Source organism: Oryx dammah, unplaced genomic scaffold (assembly GCF_014754425.2).
Source record: "Oryx dammah isolate SB20612 unplaced genomic scaffold, SCBI_Odam_1.1 HiC_scaffold_1, whole genome shotgun sequence".
NCBI classification, from domain to species: Eukaryota; Metazoa; Chordata; class Mammalia; order Artiodactyla; family Bovidae; genus Oryx; species Oryx dammah.
Window position 1 is genome coordinate 98469543 of NW_024070185.1, and position 14187 is coordinate 98483729.

At 38.8% G+C, this 14187-nt stretch overlaps 1 long non-coding RNA gene across 1 annotated transcript in view; it reads right to left on the bottom strand.

Annotated features, from left to right (window-relative positions):
* Window positions 1–14187, bottom strand: part of LOC120862534 — a 51373-nt gene that overhangs the window by 8489 nt on the left and 28697 nt on the right. Inside the window, exon 2 of the long non-coding RNA XR_005720799.1 lies at window positions 6043–6188. This is a non-coding gene — a long non-coding RNA (uncharacterized LOC120862534). The remainder of the gene's footprint in view (window positions 1–6042; window positions 6189–14187) is intronic.

The following is a 14187-nucleotide window of genomic DNA, read 5'->3' on the forward strand; positions in this document are numbered from 1 at the left end:
TCTATGGCATAGTTCATTTTCTGATTGATTTTAAGTCATTTTATTTAATAAATAGTAAACCTTTGTTATACTTTGCACAAAACAGAAAAATATGTATATAACTTTTATTTAAAAATAGCATTTGCTTTATTATTGAAAAAGCATATTTATTTTTTTGAAAAAAAAAAAGCAATAATATACAAATAAAGAAAATGAAAAAACACCACTAGTGGTAACTAACATTAACTCATGATAAATATTGTTCCAGTCTTTTTCATGTAGGTAAGAAGGTAGATGAGTAGATGAGAGAGATATAGACAGACAGATAACCATTTTAAATGAAAACAAGATCAGACGGTTGTATTGGTTAAAGCTTTGTTTTTACCAGAGTGTATCAAACATCTTCAATATCAACAAATATTCATGTATCACATCACTTCTGATGATGAAATAATATTCTGTTATATGAAGTTACAACTTACTTAACTATTATTCCAAGGTTGGACATTTGGTTCATTTCTGTTTTTCATTATAAAATACAGTATTTTTATAATCCTATAGTTAAATTTTGTGAGCATCCAGCTCAAGTGATTTCTTTATATATAACTCCTACAAATAGAATTTCTAGATCAAAGGATATACTTTCAAAGCTTTTAGTACACTGACCAACTACCTTCTTGAATTATCAGTATACAATCTTCCAGCTAGATAACAGTCTTTTTCTTTCAATTTCAACAATACTAAGCGTGAGCATTTTAATAATTTCTGGTATAATAGTTGAAGGTGTTCTTTTTTATTTTTTGTAGCTTATGCTTACATTTCTTTAAATAAGATAAGATTGAACATTTTTTCAGTGTCTTGAGGATAGTTGATTTACTCTGTGATTTGCCTCCTACTGTTATTTTTCTATTGAGTAGATTTCTTTCCTGCTGCTTTATAAAAACATTGTATATATTAAGGAATTAAATTTTGTCATACATGTTTCAACCACCTTTATCATGTTAAAAATGGACACTTCTGTTTGTCTTTTAAGATAGTAAAAGATTTTATTAATCAGGAAGGAATGTTGAATTTTCAGTCTGTTGAGATGACTGTGGCTTTTTCCTTAATCAGTTACTATGTAGAAATGTAAGAATTGATTTTCTAATGTTGAAATATTGTTAGGTTCTGGGAATAAACTCTCTTTGGGTGTCATATCAGTCTTTTGATTTACTACCAAATCTGATTTATTAACATTTACTTGCATCAATATTTATAAATTCATGGAATTAAAAGTTTATCATTTTTTTCTCTGTTAGAGCTTGGTATCAGTATTATCAGTTCAGTTTAGTTCAGTTCAGTCACTCGTCGTGCCTGACTCTTTGCAACCCCGTGAACCACAGCACGCCAGGCCTCCCTGTCCATCACCAACTCCTGGAGTTTATACAAACTCATGTCCACTGAGTCAGTGATGCCATCCAACCATCTCATCCTCTGTCATCCCCATCTCCTCCTGCCCTCAATCTTTCGCAGCCATCAGGGTCTTTTCAAATGAGTCAGCTCTTCGCATCAGGTGGCCAAAGTATTGGAGTTTCAGCCTCAACATCAATCCTTCCAATGAACACCCAGGACTGATCTCCTTTAGGATGGACTGGTTGGATCTGCTTGCAGTCCAAGAGACTCCCAAGAGTCTTCTCCAACAACTCAGTTCTAAAGAATCCATTCTTCAGCACTCAGCTTTCTTTATAGTCCAACTCTCACATCCATACATGACTACTGGAAAAACCATAGCTTTGAATAGACAGACCTTTGTTGGCAAAGTAATGTCTCTGCTTTTTAATATCCTGTCTAGGTTGGTCAAAGCTTTTCTTCCAAGGAGCAAGTGTCTTTTAATTTCATGGCTGCAGTCACCATCTGCAGTGATTTTGGAGCCCCCAAAAATAAAGTCTGTCACTCTTTCCACTGTTTCCCCATCTATTTCCCATGAAGTGATGGGACCAGATGCCATGATCTTAGTTTTCTGAATGTGGAGCTTTAAGCCAACTTTTTCTCTCTCCTCTTTCACTTTCATCAAGAGGCTTTTTAGTTCTTCACTTTCGGCCATAAGGGTGGTGTCATCTGTGTATCTGAGGGTATTGATATTTCTCCCAGCAATCTTGATTCCAGCTTGTGCTTCATCCGGCCCAGCATTTCTCATGATGTACTCTGCATATAAATTAAATAAGCAGGGTGACAGTATACAGCCTTGACGTACTTCTTTTCCTATTTGGAACCAGTCTGTTGTTCCATGTCCAGTTATGCTTGTTGCTTCCTGACCTGCATACAGATTTCTCAAGAGGCAGGTCAGGTGGTCTGGTATTCCCATCTCTTTCAGAATTTTCCACAGTTCATTGTGATCCACACAGTCAAAAGCTTTGGCATAGTCAATAAAGCAGAAATAGATGTTTTTCTGGAATTCTCTTGCTTTTTCCATGATCCAGTGGATGTTGGCAATTTGACCTCTGGTTCTCTGCTTTTTTTAAAACCAGCTTGAACATCTGGAAGTTCACAGTTCATGTATTGCTGAAGCCTGGCTTGGAGAATTTTGAGCATTACTTTGCTAGCATGTGAGATGAGTGCAATTGTGCGGTAGTTTGAGCATTCTTTGACATTGCCTTTCTTTGGAATTGGAATGAAAACTGACCTTTTCCAGTCCTGTGGCCTCTGCTGAGTTTTCCAAATTTGCTGGCATTATTGAGTGCAGCACTTTCACAGCATCATCCTTCAGGATTTGAAATAGCTCAACTGGAATTCCATCACCTCTAGCTTTGTTCATAGAGATGCTTCCTAAGGCCCACTTGACTTCACATTCCAGGATGTCTGGCTCTAGGTGAGTGATCACACCATCATGATTATCTCGGTCGTGAAGATCTTTTTTGTACAGTTCTTCTGTGTATTCTTGCCACCTCTTCTTAATATCTTCTGTTTCTCTCAGGTCCATACCATTTCTGTCCTTTATCGAGCCCATCTTTGCATGAAATATTCCCTTGGTATCTCTAATTTTCTTGAAGAGATCTGTAGTCTTTCCCATTCTATTGTTTTCCTCTATTTCTTTGCACTGATCATTGAGAAAGGCTTTCTTATCTCTCCTTGCTATTCTTTGGAACTCTGCATTCAGATGTCTATATCTTTCCTTTTCTCCTTTGCTTTTTGCTTCTCTTCTTTTACAGCTATTTGTAAGGCCTCCTCTGACAGACATTTTGCTTTTTTGCATTTATTTTTCTTGGGGATGGTGTTGATCCCTGCCTCCTATACAAGGTCACAAACCTCTGCCCATAGTTCATCAGGCACTCTGTCTATCAGATCTAGTCCCTTAAATCTATTTCTCACTTTCACTGTATAATCAAAAGAGATTTGATTTAGGTTATACCTGAATGGTCTAGTGATTTTCCCCACTTTCTTCTATTAAGTCTGTATTTGGCAATAAGGATTTCATGATCTTAGCCACAGTCTGCTAACAGTCTTGTTTTTGTTGACTGTATAGAGCTTCTCCATCTTTGGCTGCAAAGAATATAATGAATCTGATTTTGATGTTGGCCATCTGGTGACATCCATGTGTAGAGGCTTCTCTTGTGTTGTTGGAAGAGGGTGTTTGCTATGACCAGTGCATTCTCTTGGCAAAACTTTGCCCTGCTTCATTCCGTATTCCAAGCCCAAATTTGCCTGTTTCCCCAGGTGTTTCTTGACTTCCTACTTTTGCTTTCCAATCCCCTATAATGAAAAGGATATCTTTTTTTGGTGTTAGTTCTAAAAGGTCCTGTAGATCTTCATAGAACCATTCAACTTCAGCTTCTTCACCGTTACTGTTCGGGGCATAGACTGGATTACCATGATATTGAATGGTTTGCCTTGGAAATGAACAGAGATCATTCTGTTGTTTTTGAGATTGCATCCAAGTACTGCATTTTGGACTCTTTTGTTGACTATGATGGTTAGTCCATTTCTTCTAGGAGATTCCTGACCACAGTAGTAGATATAATGGTCTGCTGAGTTACATTCACCTGTTCCAGTCCATTTTAGTTTGTTGATTCCTAGAATGTTGGTGTTCACTCTTGTGGTTTAACCTGTTTGACCACGTCCAATTTGCCTTGATATGAACCTAACATTCTAGGTTCCTATGCAATATTGCTCTGTACAGCATCGGACCTTGCTTCTATCACCAGTCACATCCACAACTGAGTGTTGTTTTTGCTTTGGCTCCATCCCTCCATTCTTTCTGGAGTTATTTCTCCACTGACCTCCAGTAGCAAATTGGGCACCTACTGACCTGGGGAGTTCATCTTTCAGTGTCCTATCTTTTTGCCTTTTCAAACTGTTCATGGGGTTCTCAAGGCAAGAATACTAAAGTGGTTTTCTATTCCCCTCTCCAGTGGACCACGCTCTGTCAGAACTCTCCACCATGACCCATCCGTCTTGGGTGGCCCCACACATCATGGCTTAGTTTCATTGATTATGATAGTTTCCAAAACTTAGGAGTTTCTTCTTCTAGATCTTTGTAAGTTTATTAAAAATAAGTATTACTTATTAATAAAAGCAATACATACACAGGGTCTTTTAAACACCCCGAAGAAGTATACAAATAAAAAAGTCACCTCTTCCAAATCTCTAGTTCCAGCTTAAGTAAAAACTACTTTACCCCTTTCTAGTTTCAGTTCTGCTGACAATGACCACGGCAATTCTAAGAAATATGCTTAAATCTCTTTCTGAATTCATCAGTTAAAAAAGGTATGTAATACCTCCCTTCATGAAACATGAGCATGTTAGAGCACTTTTACTAAGACACCTCTCAATTTTCTAAATTGTTACTTAGCTTCTATTTTAAATAAATCATTTATCATTATAACTTTAAAAAATGCACTTAAACATCAGTTCCCCAAGATAGTAGACATGAACTCAAAAATAAAGAAACAGGACCTAATTGAACTTACAAGCTTTTGTACAGCAAAGGAAACCATAAACAAAACAAAGCAACAACTTACTGACTGGAAGAAAACATTTGCAAATTATGTAACTGACAATGGCTGAATTTCTGAACTAGGCACACAGCTCACACAACTCAATAAAAAGGAAAATCCAAAAAATGGGCAGGACATCTAAATAGATATTTTGCCAAAGAAGACATACAGATGGCCAACAGACATGTGAAAAGATGTCCGACATCACTAATTATCAGAGAAATGTAAATCAAAAGTACAAGGAAGCACCACCTCACATCCGTCAGAATGGCAATCATTAAAAAGTCTACAGTTAACAAACGTTTGGGAGAATGTGGAGAAAAGGAACCCTCTCACATTGTTGATGGGAATGTAAATTGGTGCAACCATAATGGAAAACATATGGAGGTTCTTTAAAAACTAAAAATAGAGTTGCTATATGATTTTGCAATCCTACTCCTGAGCATGTATCTGGAGAAAACTATAAAGTGAAGACACATGCACGTCTGTGTTCACTGCTGCACTATTTGCAAAAGCAAGACGTGGAAACAACCGAAACGTCCATCAGCAGACACATGGAGAGAGAAGATATGGTGTGTATGTTTGTGTGTGTACACATACCATAGCTTCTTTATATATGTGTGTGTGTGTGTGTATTTATATAAAATGGAAATAAAATAATGCCATGGAAGCAACATGGATACACCTAGAGATTATCATACTAAGTGAAGTAAGTCAGAGAAAAATACCCTATATCACTTTTACGTGAAATCTAAAATGTGACACGAATGCACATATCTACAAAACAGAAATAGATTCATAGAGATAGAGAACAGACTTATGGTTGCCAGAAAGGGGGTAAGGAGGTTAGACTGGGAGTTTGGAATTAGCAGATGCAAACTGCTCTATAGAGACTGGGTAGACCACAAGGTCCTACAGGATAGCTCAGGGAACCTATATTCAATATCCTGTGATAAACCGTAAAAATATGAAAGAGACTGTATATATGTATAATTGAATCACTTTGCTGTACAGCAGAAATTAACATGTTGTAAATCAACTATACATCAATAAAATAAATATTTTAAAAATACACTTAAACAAAGCTTACCCATTGACTCTGGACTATGGAAGATACAATCAAAGCTTCCACACTTCCTTCTACCACTTTTTCCCTCTTCTCTGTGTTCTACCATGTGTTTCTAGGCTGTCCAGCTGTTTCTATGCTGTCAGGATCTTTAATGTTTGTACTTTTCTCTGCAATGAATAAAGATTTGAGTATTGACTGTAGGTTGATTCTAAGCATAGGAAAAAACCAAAACAAAACACCTACAACAGTGTGAATATGTAATACTTAAACATTGCCACACAAATAGTGGTAACTAATAAAATATTTTAATATCCATTAACAGTTTATCTCTTCTATTTCTTGGATGAAATATAATTTAAAATATCACAATATTTTATGTTCTCTTCTGTTCTTTAAATTATTTTTGTCTTCCTCTTTCTTCTCCTTCCTTCTTACATTTTTATTTTCCATGAAAGTATGGTGATGGTTAATTTAACATACACCATTGCAAATGAAGATTGTTTGGACTCATACTGGTGGCAGGAGTATAGTTCCTCTGCAATTTCATTGGAATGTTTACACAGCATGGCCTCTCTTTAACAGGATGGCTCCCTGTGGGCTCTGCGAACGTGGCTCACGAGGAGGGCATAGGCAAGCTAAGTTAGAACTTCCACAATCCCCAAAGTGATTAAAAAAAAAAAAAAAGACTCTACTCTGAGGATACAGTACTCAAGTGTATTTCACTTCTGGAGAGGGCTATTATTCCTTTACTTTTTCATCCCCTATGAGAGTCTAGTCAAGGCCATGGTTTTTCCAGTGGTCATGTATGGATGTGAGAGTTGGACTGTGAAGAAAGCTGAGCGCCAAAGAATTGATGCTTTTGAACTGTGGTGTTGGAGAAGACTCTTGAGAGTCCCTTGAACTGCAAGGAGATCTAACCAGTCCATCCTAAAGGAGATCAGTCCTGGGTGTTCATTGGAGGAACAGATGCTGAAGCTGAAACTCCAATACTTTGGCCACCTCATGCAAAGAGCTGACTCATTGGAAAAGACCCTGATGCTGGGAGGGATTGGGGGCAAGAGGAGAAGGGGACGACAGAGGATGAGATGGCTGGATGACATCAACGACTCGATGGACATGAGTTTGAGTGAACTCCAGGAGTTGGTGATGGACAGGGAGGCCTGGCATGCTGTGATTCATGGGGTCGCAAGGAGTCAGACACGACTGAGCGACTGAACTGAACTGAACTGATGAGAGTCTAAGATTTCCTGGTATTCTACTCTACCTCTGTATCTAGATTCAACACACGAGTGCCCTTCCCAGGAAAATTTTCCAGTCTATTCAGAGAGCAATTTCTTGCGGCTCCAGCTGGTAGAGAAGCCTCTCCATCCACCTATTCTACATCCAAGCCTCGAGGTGATCACTCGGATTGACAACCCAGAGCCCATGCCTGCCCACTGCATCTGCTGACTTGGAGCCTGGAGTCGTTATTCATGTGAGGTTACTCCTCATCTTCCCTAACAGCTGGCTCCTGTGTGCTGCAGGCTGCAGTTGATGGTTTCCTGTGTTATTCATGAATAAGAACATTAGATACCCTCTGCTGTCCAAATATTTGTCGACATGATGGGACTTAGATTGGTTTGGGCATGTTTATAGATTTATTCTCATTCACACACATTTACTGTCACATCAGTGAAAGGAAAGAAAAAGAGGGAGTTCAGTGAGCCTACCATTTTGATCAAGAAGCCTCTCTGGAATAGTTGCAGTTTAGGAATTACCTGCTCACGCCTTCTCAATCTTCATTGATTCTGTGTCCCCTCCTTCTCTCAGCCTCTTAAGATTGGGCCATGCCATAGTTCAGTCCTTGGGGTGGATCTCTCTTTTATGTATTGTCTCCCTTAATGATCACATCCAGTCATCTCATTCATGGCTATAAATACCACCCATGTGCCAAATATTTTACGTTAGCTCAAACCCCTCTCCCCAGTTTCATACTCATACTTCTAACAAACTATTATAGATGAGAGCTTCAAATTCACCCCCCAGAGCCTGGCTCTCTGGCCTGTTTCTGTGCATGATCTATGATCAAATGTGAAAAGTGCTTCACAGCTTGGTGTTGCCTCTCATATCAAGGAGTCTCAGAGCCTCTCCTAAATGAGAGCACACTTCGTGTCCAGGCACTGCCACAGACTTGGTACTTTATTCTCAAGGAAGCATTTCAGTATCTTCCAATACCCTCTCCCATTTCTACTGCAGCTTCAGAAATTCACCAGTTTTTCTTTCTTTCTTTCTTTCTTTTTTTAACAAGGAACGGTTTCTCATTCCTGATTTGCAGTGCTGATGTGCATGTTTGCATTTTTTTAAAACATGGTCTATTTGTCATGCTAGGAGAACTGGGGAGGGAAGAACTTGATGCTGTGCTCATTTCACCACCTAAGCAAGATCTTCCTTATTGCGGGGACAATTTTCCCTTTCAAACCTTCACAGCAAATGTATTTCAGGTCATCACTCTTTTACTTGTTTTAGATCTATTTAAGTAGCACAGACACCAAGTTTAAGTGGCACAGATATCAAGATATATGCACACATAAACTTTTACTTGGGTCCTGATCAGGACAGAAACAATGGTGCCACTCACTTAGTGACTTTCAGTCACAAGAGTCATCACAGCATTGAGATATGGTTGAAATCTACATCAGCAGGAGAGACTCATAGGCTAAGAGGGTCTGCTTTTTAATGAAGTCTTTGCCATTCAGCCATAAAAAGAGTGAATGCCATTTGCACCAACAGAGATGGACCTAGAGCGTATGATATCAAGTGAAGTACATCAGAGAAAGACAAATACGTGATATCACTTATATGTGTAATCTAAAAAGAATGATACATATGAACTTATTTACAAAACAGAAATAGACGCACAGACATAAAACAAACACGGTTTCCGAAGGGGAAAGGTAGGGAAGGATAAACTAGTAGTTTGAGATTAACATATACACATGTAAAACAGATAACCGCAAGGACCTGCTGTAGAGCACAGGGATCTATACCTGACATTTTGTAATAACGTATAAGGGGAAATGATCTGAAAAAGAATAGATGTGCGTGTGTAACTGAATCACTTTGCTGTACACCTGAAACTAACACAACATTGTAAGTCAACTATACTTCAATAAAAAAATTTTTTAAAATAAAGTTAAAAAATTTTTATGTTTTTAAAGTCTTTGCCAGTGCATTTCTTACAAAGATGTATGTGTGTCTAGATGTTTGCCTTGCCTTCTAAAATATTATGTTATCTGAATATAAAACAAAATTGAAGTAGAGAGAAATAATGATGACTTCTCAACCTTTACATGTCTTCCTTATGGGCTCCTCCTTAATTAAAACTTCTAAGAGATCCAAAAGAGATACTTTTTCTTATACACTTCATCCTCATACCTGTAATTATGCAAGTAGCCGCCACTCCTCCCCTTTCAAACCACAGGCTCTGGAAAGTATATTACACATTTAGAGCCCTTAAGGGGAGCCACCTGCACTGCCTAAAGTTATGTCAGAGAGATGCTAACCACAAAACACTCCAGGCTGAGACACACAGTTATTTTCTGGGTGTGCTCTTAACTATTTAGAGCTGTGATTAAAATTAGAAGGGTAGGCATAACACTGCTTTCTGCATTTCTTTTTTAGCCATGTTAGCGCCAAAGTGGTTTGTATGATGCTCGTTATTATTTCATTTGCTGTTTTACTCAAGGATGAACCAAACATATGATTTAAAGCCAACTCTGCTTTTGCTATTTTGGTTTTTTAAATTATTGGTATGTATTATACTGGGTTGGCCCAAAAGTTCATTCAGATTTTTCCATAACATCTTATGGAAAAAATGAATGAACTTTTAGGCCAATCCAATATTTAAGGATCTTAAAGAAGTCTAGCTTAAAGACTAAAAAGGAAGTCCAGCTTTAAGGAAGAGAAGCTATGACAACTTAGACAGCATATTAAAAAGCAGAGACATCACTTTGTTGACAAAGGTCCATCTAGTCAAAGCTATGGTTTTTCCAGTAGCCATGTATGCATATGAGAGCTGGACCATAATGAAAGCTGAACACTGAAGAATTGATGCTTTTGAACTGTGGTGTTGGAGAAGACTCTTGAGAGTCCCTTGGACTGCAAGGAGATCCAACCAGTCCATCCTGATGGAAATCAGTCCTGAATATTCATTGGAAGGACTGATGTTGAAGCTGAAACTCCAATACTTTGGCCACCTGATGTGAAGAACTGACTCAGTGAAAAGACCCTGATGCTGGGAAAGATTGAGGGCAGGAGAAGGGGATGATAGAAGATGAGAGGGTTGGATGACATCACTGACTCAATGGACATGAGTTTGAGCAAGCTCCAGGAGTTGGTGATGGACAGGGAAGCCTGGTTTGCTTCTGTCCATGGAGCTACAAAGAGTTGGACGTGACTGAGCAACTGAACTGACTGACTGAAGAAAGTCTATGGAGTGCCATGTCTCATTCATTTTATCTTCACTCATTTAAGTCACTTTTCTCAGGAGAGAAGAAAGATGTCAGGATCACTCTGTCCACAGTACTCTGCTCATGTCACTTTGCTTATGGCAACCTGAAGTCAGAATCACTGTGCTTTCAGTCTATCCCCCAAACTCTCAGCTGCTGCTGCTACTACTGCTAAGTCGCTTCAGTCGTGCCCGACTCTGTGCGACCCCATAGACGGCCGCCCACCCGGCTCTTCTGTCCCTGGGATTCTCCAGGCAAGAATACCGGAGTGGGTTTCCATTTCCTTCCCCACTGCATGAAAGTGAAAGTGAAGTCATGTCCGATTCCTAGCGATCCCGTGGATTGCACCCTACCAGGCTCCTCCATCCATGGGACCTTCCCGGCAAGAGTACTGGAGTGGGTTGCCATTGCCTTCTCCGTCCAGTTGCCAACTCAGCTCAGCAGTGACAGGCAATGAGGGATAAAATAACTGAAGAAGAAAGGTCTGCAGAGGGGTGACATTGAGTAAGCAAAGATCCACAGGTAAGTTCAACGTTTAAGATGGTAAAAAAAAGACCAAGAAATGCCTGAGAAACTATAATTTTTAAGTTTTAATAAGAAGCCTCTAATTTTTTTTAGGAAAAACTCCTTTACCTCAGTCTCTATGGCTGAAAAATTCAGTGTCCAATTATGAGATCAGTTTTCTAAAGCTTGATGAAATCATCGTTTTCGATTTTCAAACACAAGACAGTTTTGGAAGGAAGCATGCCTCTACTCAGCCAATTTTCCCAAAACCTTGGAGAGATTTCAGTTTTTCTTCTGAAAAGCCTCCTTTCTCATTGCAGTACACGTGAATTTAGCTAGCACTTGCCCAGAACTTATCATGACTAGGTAAATCATTATATCTACAGCACAATCAATAAAATGACTCTAATATATCACAGCTCGAAAGTTAAAATGATTAACCCTTTGACATGAATCTTTTACACTTAGATTCTTCACTTTAAAAATCCGTGTAGACTTTTTTTTCCACTGAAGATTGCCTTGTATTATTTAGTAGCCCGCCAGTTTTCCATTTTACGACAAATTGGGAAAATATTTTTATATTTTAAATATGAACATTATTTTAATGGTTGTATAATAAACCATTACATACATGTTGTGTTATCTGGGCTTCCCAGGGAGCCCGCAGTGGCAAAGAATCTGCCCCCCAATGCAGGAGATACAAGAGACCCAGGTTCGATCTCTGGGTCGGGAAGATGCCCTAGCGTGGGAAATGGCCACTCCCGTATTCTTGCCTGGAAAATTTGTTGGACAGAGGAGCCTGGCTGGCTGCAGTTCATGGGGTCCCAAAGAGTCTGGCATGACTGAATGACTGAACACACTCACAAGTGTTATCTAGGCAGACAGGAGACACGGCAGCAAAAGACAGACTCAGGCACTGACTCAAATCCCAGCAACTAACTTCATCCTTCTATGCCTCAACTTTCCTCATTGATAAAGTAAGACCTAGTTCATAGCTTGCTGAAGAATTAAATGGGTTAAAAATGGACAATACTTAGAAAAGTGCCTGATACATAGGAAATACTACCAAGAATTTGCTAATATGTGTCTAGTATTTACGATTACATAGGAAGCTGCCATGAATCATAGCTAAATGTATAGCTTCCATGAAATAAAGCGTCAGACATGACTGAGTGACTTCACTTTCGCTTTTCATTTTCATGCGTTGGAGAAGGAAATGGCAACCCACTCCAGTGTTCTTGGCTGGAGAATCCCAGGGACGGGGGAGCCTGATGGGCTGCCGTCTCTGGGGTCGCAAAGAGTCAGACACAACTGACAAGACTTAGCAGCAGCAGCAGCAGCATGAAGTATAGCTAAATCACTGCACATACTTTTTACTGTTTCCGAAGAATACAACGGTTTCCCTGGTGGTTCAGTGGTAAAGAATCCACCTGCCAATCCACCTCTGAGTTCAGAAATCTTGCAACAATTTACACAACCAAAAGCAACACATGTAAGTAACACTTTCTTATACAGGGTACCTCTTATCCATTTTGATAAGGGAAAAACTATTTCCTTGCTTTAATATTATTTATTTTTTTAATTCCTAGAGACACTGCAAATTTTTTTCATGTATTCTTATCAACTGTTTTTTTGGTCATTTTGTAAATTGTCAAGTATGTACTTCTTTTTCTTTCCAACTGATTGTCTTTCATCTGTTCTAGGTTTTGGGGAATCTCTTAGAATGCGTAACTTTATATTCATTATCTTTACTCTCATTGTATTAATTTCATATCATTTTCCTTTGGGATAGGATAAATGATTTTCATTCATTACATGTCTTATCTAAAGAGCCAAGCTACTTTTAACTGTTTCTATTGCATCATTATTTTTATTGAATTATTTTTAATAATAATATATTCACATGAATCGGCCTCTAGAGGTTATAAAAATCTATACAGCAGGCTTTCATTTCTGGAAAAATGGAGGAAGTATGCTTTTCCCTATTCCACTCACTACATACAACTAAAAACCTTGATCGTCACATGGGAAACAAAGGTAAGACTATGAAAAGTGGAGAAAAGTAGGCAGATCAGTTCAGAAGGAGGAATGACACAGTGGTGAGTCTCCTAGATTTTCATCTGGCTTCAAATATCTCAGATTTGGAGCTGAAGAAGCTGGAAACCCAGAAGCACCAATGCACATACACCCCTAAAGGCCCTAACTGAAGCCTGCTCTCTATAGCCAGGAAAAAGGGCAGGCTAAGACAGAGAACTTCGAAACAATAATTGCTGTAGTCTTCCTCCTTACCACAGAAAAAATATAGTCCTTTCCCATCCAGGCCAGCCAAGGCTGAAATGGGGCCTATATTTCCACTCTCACCCGTCCATAATGAGGGGCTCAAACCCTGCAGAAGTAGCATTGAAAAAATCTGACTCAAGTCAGGAACTAAGACTTTCATCCCCACTGGATTCTAAATGTGTGCAGAGGAAGCATTTGAGGCAAGTAAACTATAAACTGGGGAGGTTAGAAGAGTGTGAAGGGAGGCAAAGTTTCTATGCTGCATTTGAACTGGTAGAATGTCAACCCCAATAGATTGTGACAGGTTACATACAAACATACAATGGAATATCTGGAGCAACCACTAACCAAATTATATGAAGTGATATACTTAAAAACACTGCTGGTAAATCAAAATGGAATTCTAAAAATTGTTCAAGTAACCCACAGGAAGTGAGAAAAGAAAAGAGAAAGAAAAAATAGAACAGAAAGTAACAAACAAAATGGCAGACTTAAGCCCTAGCATGTTAATAATTATATGAAGTGCAGTTATTGTGGGATTTTCAATGTTTGCATGGGCTTCCTGCTCAAGATGGGAGATGGAACACATGTCTTTGCCTCACCGCCTGGGGTCTCAGTGGACGATAGATTTTGATACATTTCTGGAAGACAGAAAGCAGATGGAGTCACGCTGACAGAAAACAGAACATAGGAAATAAAAGAAGGATGGAGTAGACACAGGAACCATTCTTCTTGGCTAACCCCTTGTGGCTATTTCCCTAGATCTACTAATGAAAGTGTTATCACCTTGCAAAGGGGGTAATTCAGGCTGTATGAATGGTGATCTTTCTATTGTCAGTACCTGGGCCCTATAAGTAAATATTTTGACCACCACACCTAATAACAAATCTCCAGC